The sequence below is a fragment of the Bufo bufo genome, chromosome 2 (genome assembly GCF_905171765.1).
Source record: "Bufo bufo chromosome 2, aBufBuf1.1, whole genome shotgun sequence".
NCBI classification, from domain to species: Eukaryota; Metazoa; Chordata; class Amphibia; order Anura; family Bufonidae; genus Bufo; species Bufo bufo.
In genome coordinates, this window is record NC_053390.1 from 645454759 (window position 1) to 645465647 (window position 10889).

Here is a 10889-nt window from a genome sequence, read left to right on the forward strand (position 1 = left end):
GTTGCTGCCTACTCCGAGATCTCTAATGTCAGTGGTGGTGAAGGTGATTATGATGACGTGTCGATGGACGTCACGTGGTGCCCACAAGAGAGAAAGAGGAGGGGACTACAGAGGTAGAGACGGAGCAGCAGCTAGGGAAGAGAAGGAGGATAGGCAGGCACAACTCGCAGTGCACAGGAGGCAAAAAGCAGACTGCAAATGTACCTGGAGCAATACATCTTGTGCTCCCAGGACGCCGGGCACATGGCTCCGCAGTGTGGGCTTTTTTAACGTGTCAGCTGCTGACAATAGTGTTGCCATCTGGAACCTGTGCTGTCGACGCATAAGTCGCGGTAAGCCCAACACTCACCTAGGGACGACCGCCTTAAAAAGGCATCTGGCCTCCCATCACTGAGCCCAGTGGGAGCAACGCCGTCAGAACACACAAAGCCACTCTCCTGGCGCTCCACATCCTGCCTCTTCTCAGTCTCCTCCCATTTGTCCTCCACTCCACCTTCCACCGTGCCGTCATCGCGTTTATCTGGCACAAGGCAGGCTTCCGTGGCCCAAATGTTCGAGCGTAAAAAAAATTATGATGCCGGATAATGCTCTTGCCCAATGGCTGACAGCTGGCTTGTCAGAACTGCTAGCCCGCCAACTACTGCCATATAAATTGGTGGACTCGAAGGCCTTTAGAAATTTTTTGGTCATTGGCACACCGCTATGAAAGGTCCTCGGAAGGAAATATTTCTCACAGAAGGGCATCCCTGAACAATATGGCCACGTTCAGTGGCAAGTATATCTCTGGCACACAGTGTCGTTGTCAAGATACGTCTGACCACAGACACGTGGTCTAGCAAACACAGGCAGGGAAGGTACATAACTTTTACTGCCCACTGGGTGAACCTTCTGACGACCATCAAGCATGTAACCCGTGGCAACCGTATGTATTTGGTGTTACCACCACGGATTGCATGCAGGCCGGCCTCTTCTTCTCCTCCTCCATCCTCCGTCTCCTCCTTGGCTGACTCCTCCTTTTCCACTGCTACCGCCTCTTCCCCCAAGCTCCCCAGAACCTATTCGATGTGCCAGGTGAGACGTTGCCATGCTGTGCTGCGGCTGTTGTGCCTCGAAGCCAAGAGCCACAACGGTCCTGCACTGCTTTCAGCTCTGCGGTCACAGGCCGATCAATGACTAACCCCGCTCAATTTGACAGTTGGTAAAGTGGTGTGCGACAACGGTACCAATCTGTTGAGAGCTTTGAAACAGGGCAAAATGACACACGTGCCGTGCATGGCACACATCCTGAACTTAGTCGTGCAGCGATTCATTGCCAAATACCCCAGGGTCCAGGATGTCTTGCAGCAGGCCAGGAAAATCTTTGGCCATTTTAGAAGATCCTACACAGCCATGGCTCGCCTTGCTGATGTTCAGCGGCGACACCACTTGCCTGTCAGACGTCTGATTTGTGACTGCCCGACGCGCTGGAACTCCACCTTGTATATGCTTGATAGGCTGCTCCAGCAGCAACATGCAGTTAACGACTACCTGTACAAATTCTGCGGCAGGGCAGGTTCTGGGGAGCTTGGTTTCTTTTCACCACGCCAGTGGCTGCTCATGCGTGACGCATGCAGACTTCTGCGGCCATTTGATGAGATCACCAAACTGGTCAGTCGCATCCAGGGCAACATCAGTGACATCGTACCTTACGCCTTCTTTCTGGAGCGTGCATTGCGTCATGTCATTGATCAAGCCGTCGAAGAGCAGGAACTGGAAGATGAGGAAGTCGCAATGCTGAATGAATTCCCAAGGGGGCTACTCTATCTGAGACAAGTTATCAGGAGTCTGAAGAGTCAGAGGAGGATGGTGGCTGGGGGGAGGAGGAGGAGGAGCAGGAAGAGCAAGCTTTAAACTTTTCGGGGATCCGTGGTGTTGTCTGTGGCTGGGGGGAGGAGACAGAGGACAACATTCTCCTGGGCGATGAGCAGGAGCCAGTGTTTGAAGAGGGACCCCCGAATAAAAAGCATAAAGGTCAAGGACCTGTACTGGGTGGCAACGTACATAGACCCTGATACAAACACAAATTGGTGGACATGTTACCAGCATCACAGAGGGCTGTCAGAATGCAGCATTTCCAGGCCTTGCTGCAAGAAATGCTGCATTCTGCTATGGCGGACACTGGCAGAGGAATTTCCACCCACAGCGAAATAGGTGTGGGTACCAATCCTACCGCGTCTGCAAAAAGAGGGCGGTTTGAAGATGTGTTGGTCACTTCGGATGAGATCATTCTTGCAGCCAACCCATCGACAGCCGCCCTCCGGATCCAGCTTCAGGTAACGCCAAGACCGATAGGTGTCCGACTACATCGGGTTAACGGCCGATGTGGACGCTCTGAATTTTTGGGGCCTGTACTGGCCGACAGTTACATATTTATCCTGTGACCACCTAATGTACCTCCAGCCACAGAATACAAAGTTCTTTGCTGTCAGTTGAATGCCTATTGCCTAATTTTTGGGGCCTGTACTGGCCAACAGTTAAATTTTTTTTTTATCTCTAGCCACATAATCACACCCTTGTCTCACTTCTCTGCCTCTCATTATGGTGGCGTATGAACCGCATTCACCATAAGGACCTTCTAATGTCACAGGGTCATGTGACTGTGCCCCCCATCCCGTACTTTGCCCCCTTATACCCTGCATTGTGCTCTCTTACCACACCCTGTGCAGTGCCTCTAGTCATTCCTTGTACTTTGCACTCTTATACCCTTTTATCCGGTCACGGTATGGCAGTGTTATCCGGTCAATGTATGGCAGTGGTATCCAATAACTGCGGACAAGAATAGGCATTTCTATAGGGGTGCCGGGCGGGTGTGTTGTGGGTCCGCAACACACCACGGACGTGTGAATGGAGCCTTAGCAATAACACTTATTACTAGGAACAAATATGTAATTGTAATATTTCTGACAGAGGGAAAAAAATGTCATCAGTCAGAAAATACATTTTCGCTCACTGAATGTTGCAACGAATAATTGTTTTAAATTACCATACTTTTTTTTTTTTTAAACAACAGTATTCAGGGACTTTTTTGTACCTATATTATGGATGCAACACAGGACCTCCTGCGGCTTGGTGCTCTAACTTATTTTCTGAGGTTCAGGTGTTGGGTCCATAATATGGGAGTCATAAAACTCAAAGCTCCTTAGTTAATGCATTATATGAGGTTTAGGAATTATCGTTTATTATGATTACAGTTCGTATAGGGGGTAGAAAGTATATACTACATAATTCCCAATACTTGCATGAAAAAGATAGTTGGTGCATTCTTGCAGCTTTTGAATTTCTTTAACACACACAGCATTGAATGCAGACATGAAGGTGGACATGGTTGTTAACAGTCCATCAAGGCAACTGCAATCATCAGGTTGTCTGCTTTTAGGAAATATGTATGTTTTAATGGTGCACTTTTCAAGGATTGTAATCCCTATATTTTATAGGTTGCTAAGTTTTTTTTATTTTTTATTTCCAGCTTAAAACCTATCCCAGTTTTGGTGATTTTATGAAGATCTGTGCATGTAAATTTAGGTCTAAGGCTGCTTTCACACAGCCAGTGTTTGATCAGTGATTTCTATAAGTTAATGTGAGCCAAAATCAGGTGTGGGTGAAAAACACAGAACAGGGGCTAATCTTTCCATTATACCTTATCTCTGTGTAGGATGCACTCCAGGTTTTGGCTCACAATCACTGATGAAAATCACTGATCAAACACTGACTGTGTGAAAGTACACTAAGTGGTATGCATGAACTTTGTGTGTGTTAACGGTTTATTGTTAAGAGGTGTGGTCCATATACCTTTCTGCTTTGGTCACACTTTTACCCACTAATTTTAACTTTTATGCATATTTTATGAAAGATTACACTGACACAAAGTTGCACAAAGGTGTCTATGTATTTTGACAATGGGCATGGTGTCTACCTTCAGAAAGTATATGGGTATGCAGGTTTAGTATAGTTTATTTTATTTTGTAATTTAGGTTTTATTTGGGCATGTCAAAACTGTGAAAATTGTCCAGGCTACCAGAGGTGCAAAAGGTCCAAACACCCCTGGCAGCAAAGTGTTAAACCTATTTATTGGCTCATACATTACTCAGTGTGGCCCTTCTGGAAAACCTATGACAGCACCCATGCGTGATGGATCTCTCATCCAGGACAGTTAACCTGAGGATATACAAAAATAGATAGACCCCCAGCCAGGGAACCAATACGGTACATTCTTTCCCTAAGCTAAATTGGGGTATAATAAATATCAAGAATAAGTCCCATTAAATAGAAAGGTTGGGAAAATTTTGGGGTGCTGTCATAGGTTTCAAGAAAAACTATTACCGGTAAGCAATTTATGTTTTCCCCCTACCCATGACAGCACCCATGCGGACTAAACTATGAACTTAGAATTAGGGAGGGGGGCCACAGCTTGCAGTACCTTCCTCCCAAAGGCAGCATCAGAGTCCAGATACAACCTGTAGTGTTTTAAGAAAGTATGGAGTGAAGACCATGTGGCTGCTCTAGAAATCTGAGATAAGGAAGCCTCAGTCCTCTCTGCCCATGCAGTAGCTACTGCCCTCGTTGACTAGGAACGTCTTCCTATTCAACAACAAGCTTTACCACCAGCTCACGGGCACTGTGATAGGGAGCCCTTGTGCCCCAAAGTATGCTAATCTGTTCCTAGGCTGGTGGGAAGCTACGTCAGTCTTTGTTGAAGAAGGCGTCGGACCTATGGACTTGATTGGGCTGTGGGCACGGTACATTGATATTTTCATCTGGAATAGAACCAAGTTGGCCTTCGAGACTTTTGTTAGGAGGCTTAATACCAATCGGATACGTTTGCGGTTCACCTGTGAGTCAGATCTGGTGTCTATAGCCTTCCTTGATGTTTGCATCTCTAAAAATTAGAGGGGTGAATTAGACACCTCAGTATATAGGAAACCTAATTCAACCAACTCTCTTCTGAGATGGGAGAGTGGACACCCACTCCCACTCAGAAGAGGTGTTCCTAAAGGGCAATACCTGCGCCTCAGAAGGAATTGTTTCACTAAAAAGGAATTTATTTCTCAGGCTGCAGACTTGCGACAAAGGTTTAGACAGAGGGCCTATCCTGACAAAGTCCTTAGAATGGCATTCAGATCAGCTTCACAGGCAGACAGAACAAGTCTCCTTACACCGAAATCGAATGGGGAACAGGTGAATAAAGTCATTTGCCTCATCACCACTTATGATGAATCTGCCAGGCCAATACGTGATATTGTGGAGAAGTATTGGCAGATCCTAACTATTGATCCTGATTTGAAGGAAGTCATAGAAGATTACCCACATATCACGTATAGACGAGGAAGGAGCTTGCAGGATAGACTTGTGCACAGCCAGTTCACCCCATCGGTGCCTTCTGGGAGTGCATGGCTCCGCAGTAGCATTTGTGGATGCTACAGATGTAGTGGGTGCATAGCTTGTAAATACATCCAAAACGGCATAACGTTTAGAAGCAATGTGACTGGGAAAGTATACACTATCCGTGATTACATCAATTGCAAAACTCACGGTGTTATATACCGACTTATCTGCGAATGTGGCAAAGAGTACATTTGGAAGACGAATCGGGAATTTCGGAGGCGGGTCGGTGAGCACTTAAAGGGGTTTTCTCATCTCAGACAATGGGGGCATATCGCTAGGATATGCCCCCATTGCCCTATAGGTGCGGGTCCCACCGCTGGAACGGAGCCCCAAAAGTGAAGGGCAGCGCACTGCACATGCGCAGCTGCCCTCTATTCATTTCTATGGGGCCGCCGAAAATAGCCGAGCGCTGGCTCGGCTATTGCCGTCTGCCCCATAGAAATGAATGGGAGCATGGGCCACACATGCGCGGCACGCTCCCATGCACTTCTATGGGAGAAGCGAGGATTAGCACTTAGTGGTGGACGGACCCCTCCAGCCACAGCGCTCCCCACTCCGTTCTCAATATAGGTGGGGGTCCTAGCGATATGCTCCCATTGTCTAAGATGGGAATACCCCTTTAAATGACTACTAATCACTAATAGCAAGGACACACCGGTTGCCAAACATGTCCATAATCTACACAATGGTAGTGCTGAATTACTTTTATGGCCATTGATAGGATTAACCCCCCCCCCCGGTGAGAGGAGGTGACTGGGACAGGAGCATTCTGCAGAGTAAAGTTCGCTGGATCTACTACCTAAAAACTGTGGCCCCACTTGGACTCAATGAGCAGCTGAATTTCAGCTGCTATGTGTAGTCCATTTCCCTCTTGTCCTTATACATTGCTATCTCAGTTTTTTCTGTCACCACTCTCCTCCTGTCCATATCCCCAAGTTTATTCTCCCCTCCTGTAGCTGGCTACTGTATTAGCACACCAGTCAGTCAATACCTTTTTCTCTTTTATATTTACTGAAATCGTCCTCCAACCTTTTGTTTTGCTTCAATTTTCTGTGTCCCTGTCAACAAGCGCTTTTGCTTTAATTTGATATGTATCTAGGGTTGATTTACACTTACTGCCCCTCGCAGCAACGCTGGTGCTCCCTATCTGGAGCATCATCGTTGCTAGGCAACGTGCGCTCCGGCCCTTTGAGTATGGCTTCCGCCCCACGTGACCATACGCCGCATTTTGCGGGAACTGGTGCTACGTCATAGTGGAGTCGCGTCGGCCATTAAAAACCACCGTCACACGCCTATACCTAGCGTACTCTAATAAATAGCCAAAAAGAATCCAATCAGCAATGCAAGAAAAATAAAGGGGGGGTGTTCCTGTCCTGGATGGAAGGACCATCACGCATGGGTGCTGTCATGGTTGAGGGGAAAATTACAGAACAAATTGCTTATCAGCCAAGGCCTGAGTTTAATAAACATTTTGTTTTAATTCTTCAAGATCTCTTCATGCAGTCAGTGAATAGAAAACATCATGTATACTGTTAGTGGTGTAACTTTGATTTCTACTTACTTGAAATGGAAAGCATATCCTGTATGACAAGCACATTATTGAGATGCGTTCAAACTCTGAATGTAAAGATATCATACATGGTAAGGAAATGAAATAGAGCTTAAAGAGGACCTTTCACTAGATAGTATACAGACACGGAGAGCGGCGCCCAGGGATCCCCCTGCACTTACTGTTATACCTGGGCGCCGCTCCGTTTGCCGGTATAGCCTCCGGTATCTTCACATGTTAGGCTCCACCCAGGGGAACCTGCCGGCCTCTCTTTCTCCCATGCTGTAGCGCTGGCCAATCGCAGTGCTCAGCTCATAGCCTGAGAGGTTATTTTTTCTCTCAGGCTATAAGCTGAGCGCTGAGATTGGCCAGCGCTACAGCATGGGAGAAAGACGCCGGCAGGTTCATCTGGGTGGAGCCTAACATGTGAAGATACCGGAGGACATACCGGGAGAACGGAGCGGCGCCCAGGTATAACAGTTAGTGCAGGGGGATCCCTGGGCGCCGCTCTCCATGTCTGTATACTTAGTTTAGATTTTTTAATCTAGTGAAAGGTCCTCTAAGTTCAAGTCCCAAAGTGGGACAAAAAATAAAGTGAAAAAAAAAGTTGAAAAATTAAAGTTTTACCCCAAAAAAATTAGAAGTTTCAAGTAAAAATAAACAAAAACGTCATTTTCCCCAAATAAAGTAAAAAAAAAATTGGTAAAAAATAGCGGAAAAAAAATAAAGAAAAGTATACATATTAGGTATCGCCGCGTCCATATCGATCGGCTCTATAAACATATCACATGACCTAACCCCTCAGATGAACACCGTAAAAAATAAAAACTGTGCTAAATAAACCATTTTTTGTCACCTTACATCACAAAAAGTGTAATAGCAAGTAGGGCTGCACAATATATCGAAAAAATAATCGAATCGCGATAATCGCCAAATGCGATATGGCGATTTGGCCGACCCGAAAATGCAGCGATTATATATGAAGGGGACCCTATTGATAAAATGGCCTCTCTCCTATTGATAAAATGGCCAGCCTCTGTACTCACTTTCATGATGAATGAATGCACTGCAGCGAGCGAGCGAGCCGGCGCGTGACTGACGTCACTTAGTCACGCTCCTGCTTTCTGATTTAAGTGGGAGGAGCGTGACAGTGACGTCAGTCACGCGCCGGCTGGCCCACTCGCTACCGTGCATTCATAGTGAAAGTGAGTACAGAGGCTGGCCATTTTATCAATATGAGAGTTATGTGCGCAGTTTAGGACACATGAGGGGACACATAGGGCCATGAGGGGGACCAGCATAAGATGCTATATGTGTGTCTTATGCTGGCCCCCCTCATGGCCCTATGTGTCATAGCACAGATCCACCCCATAACAGCATCATCCACAGGTCCCCCATAAGTGTCCTCCACAGATCCCCCACATAACAGCGTCCTCCACAGATCCCCCACATAACAGCATCATCCACAGATCCCCCACATAACCGCGTCATCCACAGATCCCCCACATAACAGCGTCATCCACGGATCCCCCACATAACAGCGTCATCCACGGATCCCCCACATAACAGCGTCATCCACGGATCCCCCACATAACAGCGTCATCCACGGATCCCCCACATAACAGCGTCATCCACGGATCCCCCACATAACAGCGTCATCCACGGATCCCCCACATAACAGCGTCATCCACGGATCCCCCACATAACAGCGTCATCCACGGATCCCCCACATAACAGCGTCATCCACAGATCCCCCACATAACAGCGTCATCCACAGATCCCCCACATAACAGCGTCATCCACAGATCCCCCACATAACAGCGCCATCCACAGATCCCCCATAACTATGTCATACCCAGCTGCGTCAGCGGCTTATATGGGAAACTCCAAGCAAATAGACCTCTAGCACAATTCCCTTAAAATATCGCATCACATATCGCAATCGCACAAAATTCCCATATCGTGCAGCCCTAATAGCAAGCGATCAAAAAGTCACACGCACCCCAAATTAGTGGCAATAAAACCGTCATCTCATCCCGCAAAAATCATACCCTACCCAAGGTAATCGCCCAAAAACTGAAAAAATTAGGGCTCTGAGACTATGGAAACACTAAAACATGATTTGTTTTTGCTTCAAAAAAGAAATCATTGTGTAAAACTTGCATAAATAAAAAAAAAGTATACATATTAGGTATCGCCGCATCCGTGACAAGCTGGTCTATAAAAATATCACATGATCTAACCTGTCAGATGAATGTTGTAAATAACAAAAAATAAAAACTGTGCCAAAACAGCTATTTCTTGTTATCTTGCCTCACAAAAAGTGTAATATAGAGCAACCAAAAATCATATGTACCCTAAACTAGTACCAACAATACTGCCACCCTATCCCGTAGTTTCTAAAATGGGGCCACTTTTTTGGGGGTTTCTACTCTAGGGGTGCATCAGGGGGGCTTCAAATGGGACATGGTGTCAAAAAAACCAGTCCAGCAAAATCTGCCTTCCAAAAACCGTATGGCATTCCTTTTCTTTCTGTGCCCTGCCGTGTGCCCGTACAGTTGTTTAAGACCACATATGGGGTGTTTCTGTAAACTACCGAATCAGGGCCATAAATTAAGTTTTGTTTGGCTGTTAACCCTTGCTTTGTTACTGGGAAAAATTTAAAATTTGCCCAAAAATTGAAATTCTGAAATTTAATCTCCATTTGCCAATAACTCTTGTGGAACACCTAAAGGGTTAACGACGTTTGTAAAATCAGTTTTGAATACCTTGAGGGGTGTAGTTTCTTAGATGGGGTCCCTTTTATGGAGTTTCTACTCTAGGGTTGCTTCAGGGGGGCTTCAAATGAGACATGGTGTAAAAAAAAACAGTCCAGCAAAATCTGCCTTCCAAAAACCGTATGGCATTCCTTTCCTTCTGCACCCTGCCGTGTGCCCGTACAGTAGTTTACGACAACATATGGGGTGTTTCTGTAAACTACAGAATCAGGGCCATAAATATTGAGTTTGGTTTGGCTGTTAACCCTTGCTTTGTAACTGGAAAAAATTGATAAAATGGAAAATCTGCCAAAAAAGTGAAATTTTGAAATTGTATCTCTATTTTCCATTAATTCTTGTGGAACACCTAAAGGGTTAACAAAGTTTGTAAAACAAGTTTTGAATACCTTGAGGGGTGTAGTTTATAGAATGGGGTCATTTTTGGGTGGTTTCTATCATGTAAGCCTCGCAAAGTGACTTCAGACCTGAACTGGTCCCTAAAAATTGGGTTTTTGAAAATTTCTGAAAAATTTCAAGATTTGCTTCTAAACTTCTAAGCCTTGTAACATCCCCAAAAAATAAAATATAATTCCCAAAATGATCCAAACATGAAGTAGACATATGGGGAATGTAAAGTAACTATTTTTGGAGGTATTACTATGTATTATAGAAGAAGTAGAGAAATTGAAACTTGGAAATTAGCAATTTTTTTTTAATTTTTTGGTAAATTTGGTATTTTTTTTATAAATAAAAATGATTTTTTTTGACCCAATTTTAGCAGTGTCATGAAGTACAATATGTGACGAAAAAACAATCTCAGAACGGCCTGGGTAAGTCAAAGCGTTTTAAAGTTATCAGCACTTAAAGTGATACTGGTCAGATTTGCAAAAAATGGCCATGTCCTTAACCACCTCAGCCCCCAGTGCTTAAACACCCTGAAAGACCAGGCCACTTTTTACACTTCTGACCTACACTACTTTCACCGTTTATTGCTCGGTCATGCAACTTACCACCCAAATGAATTTTACCTCCTTTTCTTCTCACTAATAGAGCTTTCATTTGGTGGTATTTCATTGCTGCTGACATTTTTACTTTTTTTGTTATTAATCGAAATTTAACGATTTTTTTTGCAAAAAAATGACATTTTTCACTTTCAGTTGTAA